The following is a 10,175-nucleotide window of genomic DNA, read 5'->3' as shown; positions in this document are numbered from 1 at the left end:
AAAAAACATCAGTGATTTACAAGTCTTCCCCTCATTTTAATAAAATCCACGCTGTCAAACTCTGTATCTTTCTTGGCACCTTGGCATCAACAATTTTTTTCATCTTTTTTAGCCTTTCCCCTACTCAGTATTTTCCCCATACTTAAGGAATTTTCCACACGTCAGGTCTGGGGCCTTATAGCTACCACACTGCCCACCCTGACAAGGCTTTTTAACCTTTTAAACCTTTTTTTGATCTCTCATTTCCCTATGTAAAACCCGCCTTTTGGCAGGGGCATAAATTAGAGGCATTTTTTAAAAACATTAACACTGGCAATGAGAAGGCTTTTTTAAAAAAAACCCCGTGTACAGGTGTACGATGGGCGGGAAGGCGGCCGATTTGGGGCGCAGGAGTTGGCCAGAATGTAGAGAGGGTCTGAGCGACACTGCCCGTCGAATATGGGGCCGAACGGGCCATAAATGGCCGAGATCGACCGGGGGAGGGATAGGAAGCGGCGGGCGGGGCGGCGGGAGCTAACGCGTGCCCCGTTCAGGCTGAAACTTTCAGCATTTAGCGGGACAGTAGGTCCGCGCCAAAAGCTGCGATTTGGTGCAAAACGGAGCGGTGGTTGGCGCGGGGTAGACAGGGGAAGGCTGAAGTAGTAAGGGGCGCCGAGCGGGAACGCGTCGGTCGTTGCCCGCGACCTTTGCGTCATGGAGGGCGTGGGGCGAGGCCAGGAGATGGGCGAGGTTTGGCGGGATTTCGCCGAGAGACGCGTGCGCGGTGGGCGAGGCAGGATTCAGCCCATTCTGGGCAATGCAGCGGCCGACGAGCAGGAACGATGGGCTCGGCGAGCTCAGCAATGAGCGCGAATCGAAGGGAGGGGGCGTTACAAACGCTCCTCCGAAGATGGAGCGGAACGGGCAAGAATTGGGTCTGCCAGGCGGGGGACAAGTCTGGTGAGCTGGCGCCCCACCACCCGGATTTGGCCACTCGTCTTGCCTTCCCAGCGCCCCTGCCCTCTACTCTTCCCCACACCCTGCCCAGTCTTTGGGCATTTGCTCCCTGGCCGCGTACGCGCACGCCGCCGTCACTGTTGGTGGTGTCGAGGAGGAGGGCGGTGGTGACGAGCCATACAGAGACCCGACAACGTGGGAGACGAGCCTCCCAAACGCCGTCAGATGCTGTGCGCTCGGAACGCGGTGCGGTAGCCAAGTGTCGGCGCCAGTCAAGTGTGTGGAGAGTGTCAACGAGCGAATCAGTGTAGAGCGCACCCAAATAACTCTCAAACACTTTCCACTCTTTTTCCTGCCCCCCCGCTCCAGCCTTTTGCCTGCTTCTGGCATCTGCAGACAAAACCTTGCCCCCCAAGACCAAACCCAGCACAGTCTGGAAGTGCGGGTTGTTGTGTGGCTTTGCCCGTGGACAGCCCCCTCGCGGTGGGCTCCATTGTGATGCTGCACGTCCAAGTTCGGGGCTGGCGGTGCGCCGGTGCCAAAGCCAGTACGACCGACAGGGTGGAGGGTAAGGAATGAAGATAAAAGGCCACAGGCCTGGGTAGAAGTCGAGCCCATGTCAAATGGGCAAGGATGAGGAGAGAGAAGGACGCCCTGTGTAGAGCGTCCAGGTTCGCCATAGTGCACCACGAGTTTCGTAGTGCCGCGGAGGTCAGCGCGGAGCAGTTAACACATGCTCAGGCATGCAGGGGGTCCAACCGATACGTGGTTCGCGGATACTTCCTCTTCAGGTCATGGTGACGTTCTGAAGCAAAAGATGATACTGACCCATTTCCTTCAATTAGGCCGGTCACGGTCACATGGGTTTTTTTGGCCGAAATATTTCGGCGGGTCACGGGTCACAGCCAAATCTTTTGGTCCCAAAGTGTCCCAATTAGGATGATTTTCAAAATTTCCGCGCGTGCCGTGCCGAATTTCCTAATCAGGCAATAGGTCACGCGAAATTCGGCCTGCGGCCGAATTGAACATTTCGGCCAAACGGTCACGGGTCACAGGCCCGCTGAATTGATCGAAATAGGTCAGTATATGTGACCATCAAGGTCACACTACACTAAATACAGGGAATTGTACCAGTAACCTGAGTTGTACGCATAAAGTGTGTTCCACCCCTCCCACACTGATTTTGCAAAACATGGATACGACAAGAGTTGTAAAGGAATTCATGTATGTCCTTTTGTAACGAGTCCGAGTCGGTACCATAAAAAGAGTCCATAGCAGGCATATCGGGAGTCGCATTTAATTTACTGAGAGGAGAATAACATCCATATTTTGAATTAACAATTTCGGATCGCTCCGTCTCCTTGGCCAGGGGAGAGGAGCGCTTTAAAAACCCGCCTCGTGCAACTTCTGGATCAACTGCGCCAACCTGCCATCAAACTTGTCACCCTCATCAACTTGAGCCATCAAGGCCCTAACGCTGAGTTCTTTCTGAGAGCTATTAGCTTTTGACCGACATCACATGACTTCCCAAAAGGGTAACTACCTATCCCGCCGCCTGCCCTCCCCTCCTCCCGCCTCTATTCGTGTAGATTAGCGATCATGTGACATAAACAAACTAGGGTGCTGTGAGTAATTCACAGAGAATTACTCACAGGTGTTTCAAAACCGGTTTCAAAACACCCCCGTTTCCGAAACTGTTTCGAAACCGGCCGGCTGTCAAGGGCCGGACCGGACTGACGGTAGCCGGAGGCCCCGACGGTCACTAGGAGCTCGGCAAGGAGACTACCGGCCCTGGTGACTCCCCAGCAAGCAAATTGGTGCCAAGAATATGATGCCGCCGGCGGACACCTATGGTTCCGGCCGTTGCTAGCCCCAGCCAGTCATTGCTGGCACGTCCGGGAATCCCGGGAGGATCACGTGCCGGACCATTGCCGGTTTCGAAACCGGGTCAAGCTCGGGAAGATTTCAAAACTCACAGGTGTTTCGAAACCGTTTCGAAACGGGTTTCGAAACACCTTCAACTCACAGCACCCTAAAACAAACAATATTACCACTCTCTCTGCCCACTCTATCCTCACATCGTTGGGTTCCAACAAAATGGCAACCTTCACTGGTAAATTTCGACTATCTGCCCCCATAAACACTGCCCCTTTGCCTGTGGAAGCCCCAGATGCCACCATTCAGACCTCCCCCGCTGTTGCCACCCCAACCCTTCGCGCATCCATTGACATTCCGCTCATGCGGATCGACACCAGCCCAACTGTTGACCCGATCAGCCCTTCACTGCCACCCGATCCTCCGTTGATGCATGACGTGGCCGCTGTCATTCGCCACAGCTTCGACTATGACCTCACCCACGATTACCTGACTGTCTGGGAAGACGAGGCCCACTTCCAGGCCTGGCTACTGGAGCATCAACAAACAGAATCCGTCGGAGTACACCCTCCACTACAAGCGTAGTTGCAACGAGTCTCGGCCCGGAATGACGAAGCCCTGGGTTTTGCGGCGGCTTTATCTGTGTGCGCGTAATGGCCATGGGAAGCTGAAGAAGCCTTACGAGAAGAAGCACCCGGAGTGGAACTCAAAGACCTTCCCCAAACCTGTTGAGGGTGGGTGCACTGCCAAGATAGTCGTCAAAACATACCCGAATACCACAAAAATCTTGGGCCGCCTCTCGATGGATCACTCCCATGCCACCGGGTCTGACAACATCAAATACATGTCGCTGTCAATGTCAGGGGAACCTCCCTTTCGGCCCGGAGACGCGCCCGATTCCAGTCCGACTCCGGTTCCGACTCCGGTCCGGCCCTCCATCTCGCCCGCACAATCACCGATCCGTCAACGCCCTCCCGACGGTCGCCCTGGGACCTCGCCTGTGACGCCGCCCAAGCCTTCTGTGCCCGACAGCGGCAGCTACGGACAAGCAGTATATAGTCAGCTACCTAGCAGGCGGACCCTTAGAGTTTCTTCTCTTTGGATCCTCCCCTGCTAGGTCAGCTCCATTTGTATTCGCTTACCAATGTTCACGCTTTGGATCCTCCCCTGCTAGGACCTTGATCTCAGGCCTCCGGGGTTGCCCTTACAGTCAAAGGGTTTGAAGGCGGAGATCCGGGGGAGAATCCAAAATGGTGTTGAGCCAAAAGCAGTGGTATGTGCTTTCTGCAGCATTATTTCAGATTGCCTAATTGTTACCGCAGTTTCGCGATCTGCATGGGAAGTCATGGCACGATGCACAAGTTGGCAAGATGAGCGCAACGTCGCGCGACTCCCTTGTTACCATGCGGGACATTGGCCGGATTGCAACCGACGAAACGACGAAGGGTATTCAGCTACATCGTGACGATGACCTGTCAGTGCTGGAGCATGTACGCCGCCTCCGTGAGCTTCAGGGCTGTCATGTCTTCTTGAAAACCCGCCGGGATGCACCACCAGAAGGCTCGAATCTCGATGCCGATATATTTGTCCTCATTATCCAGACAAAATACCAACGAGAAGCTTGGCATTATTACGGCGATGACCGCCTAGCGTGTGTCGATGCAACACATAACACCACTGGCTATCAGGGTGTCTCTCTCTTTTCAATCGTGATTTGCGATGACTGGGGACATGGTGTCCCGGTTGCGTTCATGGTCTCTTCGAATGCAACGGAAATCACCATCAAATACTTTGTCGGATGTGTTCAAGAGTGGTCGCCTGAGGTGAAGCCGCGGGAATGGATGAGTGATCGTGATCCAGGGCAGATCAATGCGATCCGCCGGGTATACGAGCGAGCACTTGTGCTGTTGTGTCGCTGGCATGTGTTACACGCCTGGTATCAACACCTGTCGACCACAAATTTCCCGGAACTGTGGAAGATCTTGCAACGGCTGGTTTATGTGAACACGGAGGAGGAATTCAAGTCGCTCTGGGAAGCCATCAAAGCACTGCCATCGTCTCAGTGCCCAGTCTCTGTCGTTGAGTACTTGGAACTGTACTGGATGGACCCTCAATGGCTTCCCATGTGGGCCACATACTTCCGAACAGGGCGAACGATCTTCTTGGAGTCTGACACTAACATGTTGATTGAAGCGTCAGTAATGGCCATCATTGACTTCCAATTTCTGATCGTCCTTAGGTGGCATCATCTCCTCAAGTCTTTTTTCGGCGACGGCAAGCGCAATAGGCGACTTGACCACCTAATTGTCATATTGACAGTAGATGTGGAATTATACTTCAAGGTGAAGCACCAAGCCCAGTTGGGCGGACGGAGCGGCCACAATCTCGAGCAAAAGGCTCATTTTGACGTCCTCAAGTGTGCTGCCTCAATTGCCATCACTGATATCACACCTCCACCGCCGAATTCAGCCATTTATCACGTCAAGTCCCTCAGTGACCCTACACGAAGCTACGAAGTCAACCCCGGTGTCTCAATTTCACCTACCTGCACCTGCGCAAGCTTCCCTCAAATCAACTTCTGTCTACATATTGCTGCCGTCGGGACATACTTTCGTGAGCTTGGCATCGACATGTCAATTGCCGATCCTCGCACACGCACGACACTTCACCCACGTGTCTACCCTGCTGGTGAGACTGAGCAACCAGTGGAGCGCCAGCCTCTTCCTTTAAATCACATCGAGGGACCGTCCGGGCTGGAGCAGGCATACTCACAAGCTACAGCGCGAGAGCTTATCGAACTTGCTGCCCTACTTGCTGAAAACCCGCGGGCTATTGATGAGCTCCGTGATCTCCGCAGTCATGCGTCAAAGTTGTTGCAGCCGGTGTCAGAGCTCCTTCCACCAAAGGAGAAGATTGCGCCGAATCAGCATAACGACTGGGCGGTCGTTGCCAAGCAGATGGGCAGTGCACCAAGGAACAAGCCGAAACCTCGGACAGCAGCTGAACCATCGGATATTGGTGAGAAGAAGACGCGCAAGAGAAAACATTTGGACCCATACGGAGGAGGGGAGAAGTCGGGCAAAAAAGCCAGAGTTGATGCTTTGAGTCTACCCATTGGAGAAGCTATCGAAGCACCAGTACCTGGACCCGAGCCGGCGCCAGAGGCGATCCCCACCATGTCTTTCCCGCTGCAGGACGAGGTGGTATCAGATGGCCCAAGGAAAAAACAGGCAACAAAGACGAAGGTGGCCAAGGCCAAGGCTGTAACAAAGACAAGCCGACCAAAACGGAAGCGCAAACAAGCAACGCCTCCTACGAGCACGGACGATGACTCAGACGCTGAGAATTTAGGTGAAAGTGCCGCCTTACATTATGGGCCCCCAATCCACTATGCCCCAGCCCCATATTACTCTCCATTTCCCGGTTATCCTGCTTTCAATCAAGCACCTCCACCTCCGACACATTATCCCCCCCCTGCACTGTTTTATACATATCCACCCCCGCCTATGTTCATGCCACCCCCGGGATTTTGATTTAATGTATCATAATTAACTAATAAACTACATTATGTGATCTTTTAGGAAGGCCGGCGCATCATTACCAACGGAGGCGCGCGACACGTATGCAATTGCCTTTCTTGGCCGTGGGTAAGGGCACGTGACGTCGCTAAAATGTTCGCAAGTCTTTCTGAGGGGGGGTCCGGGCAGTTGCGACTAATGTGGCCAATTTTGAAGCAGCGCAGAGGTTTCCACTTCTGTCGAGCACAGTCGACGTCCATGGCATCGGGGTCTTTGGCAGGCGCAGCAGCTTGTGGTACTGGGGCATGTAGGGCGGCGGGCAGAGTACGTTGGACCTGGGGAATGAATCCAAACATCTGTCCGTGGCAGCCTGTTCCAAGACAAGTTTGCGTCGATCTGCATCAGACGCTCTTTCCATTCCAGATAGGTTTTGGGCAGGGCAGTGCCTCCCACATAGATAGGACCGGTAATCTCCGTATTGACTAATTCCTCAAGCAGCTGGATTAGGAACACATCGTATACACAAGGCTTGGCATTGGGACTATAGCCAGCCTGTTCTGCCAGCAATTCGAATGACTGGAAGAAATCGGTCAGCGACATCTTGTTTTGACAAGTAGTCGTCAGCTTTAGATGCGCCGCCTGTGCCACGTTTGTGTCCTTGAACGAGAGTTCCAGCTCCGCAATGAGGTTGTCGAATGTATAGGTAGTTGCCAGCACACCATTCTTAAGGGTTCGCTTTTTCCAATTGCGCACCCAGTCAGCTGCCGTACATGCGGAAGCATCTGCGCATCGAAGGTACGAGATCAAGAACCAAATTTGTTTATGATCCGTATCGAGCGCATCAGCGTAAGCCACAATATAGGTTGTGACGGAATCTTAGAAATTTTCCCAAAGCGATTTCTCGCCAGAGAAGAGAGGAGGGGGGGTTCGCAAGTATGATGCAAGACATATTGGTTGGTGGTTGGGGTGCAGGTGCAGGTGCAGGTGCAGGTGCAGGTGCAGGTGCAGGTGCAGGTGTGGGTTGGGGTACGGTTGCAGGGGTAGGAGCAATGGCAAGAGTAGCCAGGGCGGAGATTGGGGAAGGAGGAAGAGAGTCGAGGTAAAAGTGGTTGAATGGAGAGGGGATAGGGGAGAGAGAGCGGGTGTAGAATTTCTTGAAGACTCCTCAGAAGGAGCCCCTGACGAGAGGTCAGGGATCAAAGCGCGTGGAGAGCGCCACAGAGGATGGACCGGAGAGTTTGTTGTCGGGGGTCCAAGAGACCTGTTATGTGAGAGGAATCCACCGGGGCCTTCTACGACACACCCTGTGCTGGACGAACTAGGGTTCTCCAAAGATTGCCCCTGCACTCCTTGTAGCAGCTATGACTCTACGAAAGTGGGTTGGGCTAGATGTCTCTCTTGCAAGTACGAAGCGCGTGTCCTCTCGAGTGGGTCCCTTGGATTGTCGTCTCCGAGTGTACCTAGCCAAGAATAAAAGAACCTAGAGCAGACGACCTAAAGCAGAAGGAAAGAGGCGTGGGAAAGGGATGGGAGGAAAATTGGTGATAGTAACGGGGTAGGGGAGGGGTTTCATTGCCTCTCGTATTAGGCATGGTAAACACATGGTAGTAGTATATATAAGTAGAGTAGATTTCGTCTTGTACCCCAGTCTTTGAATTCCATCATCTTTACAATATCATTTCACGGTGCTTCTTGCTTGCCTTCACTGGCCAACTGGCATCCTCTGAATTGGTGTTGTTTGTGACACGGCATGTTGTTTTCACGTCGATATCGCCCAGGCCACCTTCCCGGCCCATATGGGATTTGCGATGGCATGATGAAGATGTTGGTATGGGTCTGAGCTGATGTGGTGTCATCAGTGCAATCACCGTATACGACCATATATGCTGTATATGGTACAGATGAATACGGTGTGGTACAGGCCGAGTACGTTACTGTATTGATTTATTCAATTTGGCGGTCACACGTCACACCGGACCTCCGGCACCGAAATATTTCGGCGTGTCACAACTTATTATTCAGATGCCGAATATCAGACGGGGCCGCTGAATATGCCGAATTTTTTTGGCGGTCCCACAGATTATCAGGCATTTCTTACCTTCTGTTTAATTCACCTGGGGTTGTAAAGGAGAACTACATAATTGGCAACTTAAACTTTCCCTTAGTTACTTGAACCATAGGCACATCTGTATCAATTGTAATGATAGAGAACAAAATCATAGAGAATACATGAACTACTTCAGAATGAAAAGGAAAAAGACTCAAAGAGAAACCAAAATGTCAATCTGCAATCTTTGCTATGTGAGAGATTTTTCAATTTTTGGAACCAAGGTAAGTGCACATAGTTTGAAGCCATTGCTCATGACTATTATAACCATTTTGTAGGATATATAAATCATACTAGTCAATAGGTGCCTTTATAAACTCTAGCACTAAGTGACTTCCATATTGCTGCTGAAGTTCCTGCAGCATGATACTAGGCTCTTTCTTGTGATAGTATGTCCACATATATTTCAGCTCAAATAAATTACAGGCTGAGCAGGCGTGCATCAAGGAATGCAAAGAAAGTATCATTGTGGAATCCTCTCCTATCTGTGGTGAATTCAGCATGGTTGAGCTTTGGGACCAAGTTGCAGTGCCCCTCTGGAGTGTGGCCTGTCAGCCCTAAAAGTAGGCTATCTGTCACCAAAGAATCCCTGCCGCCATAGAGATCATCAGCAACAACTAGTGCTTCAAGCCTTGGAATGTTATCAAGAAAATCAAGTAGTGATATACTACTGATACTGCCAGAGATGACAAATTTTGTAAGAGAGTTGCCCAGGCCAGAGCGTATTGCAAAAGCTGTCAGGTCCACACTCTCCCAGTGTGGGGAAATGACATTCTTGCGTGACTCTAGTGCCAGCTCAATGAGATGTGGAGTTGTGAAGTAATCTAGAATTCTGGAGGCATAGTCTGTCGATTCTCTGCTATCTGCCAGCAATATTTTTAACTTGGCTATCCGTGTGTGTATCTGTCTTGAGGGCCGAGGATGCCCTCTGGCAAAGAAGATAGTGGCGTCAAGTGTGAAAGATGTCCCTAAAGAAAGTGCTTGCAAGGAAGGAGCCAAGTAGATACACTCTTGAAGCTGAAATATATGAACAAGATGATAGTCAATTGAAGTGAGCCTGTTCCAGGGCATTTTCATTGGAATGTCCTGAACATTTCCAGAGAAGGAAAATGTTCTAAGCTCTGGTGCAGTAAGAAACCCCTGAAATTCAGGCCCAGTAGGGTTGTTGTATTTTGTCCCTGATAAAGCAAGTTGTTGAAGCTGAGGAAGATTGTCCTTGATATTAAGCTTCAATTTTGGGTGCAGATTTCTCATAAAAGCGATGGGCAGTGTGACATCTTTCCAGCGATTGGATTCTTCACCTAGAATTTGAAGTAATGGTTCCATGTATGGCACACCTGGGTCTTCCCCTGGGTAGTATGAGTACCTGTCTCCAAGACGTATTGTCAATGGCAGATCTGCACTGCGGGATAAAACGGCCCGAAGCTGCCGACTGCACATGTCGATTGACTTGCGATGATCATTCAGGCCTGCAGTATTGAGAATGATAGTGTTCCACAGAGAGGGGGTGCCCAACACAATACTGCGCCATCTAAAGCACACCTACCCCATATGAGCGTTGAAATGGGCATAGGAGACCCGAACTCACCCCAGCCAAGTCATGCAAGTGAGCCCGCGCAAGTCGTTCCATCGGCTTCCTGCGGCGGCTGCTGTCAATCCGGAGGTGGTACATACTGGCCTGACTCCGGGCAGCCATCTCCAGTATCAACAGCAACACCTCATTTGGGGGTTCAAGTTGT

This window comes from Mycena indigotica (genome assembly GCF_014461135.1).
Source record: "Mycena indigotica strain 171206Taipei chromosome Unknown Mind.scaff0003, whole genome shotgun sequence".
NCBI classification, from domain to species: domain Eukaryota; kingdom Fungi; phylum Basidiomycota; class Agaricomycetes; order Agaricales; family Mycenaceae; genus Mycena; species Mycena indigotica.
The sequence above is the reverse complement of the archived record's forward strand: the minus strand, read 5'-3'. Positions refer to the sequence as shown.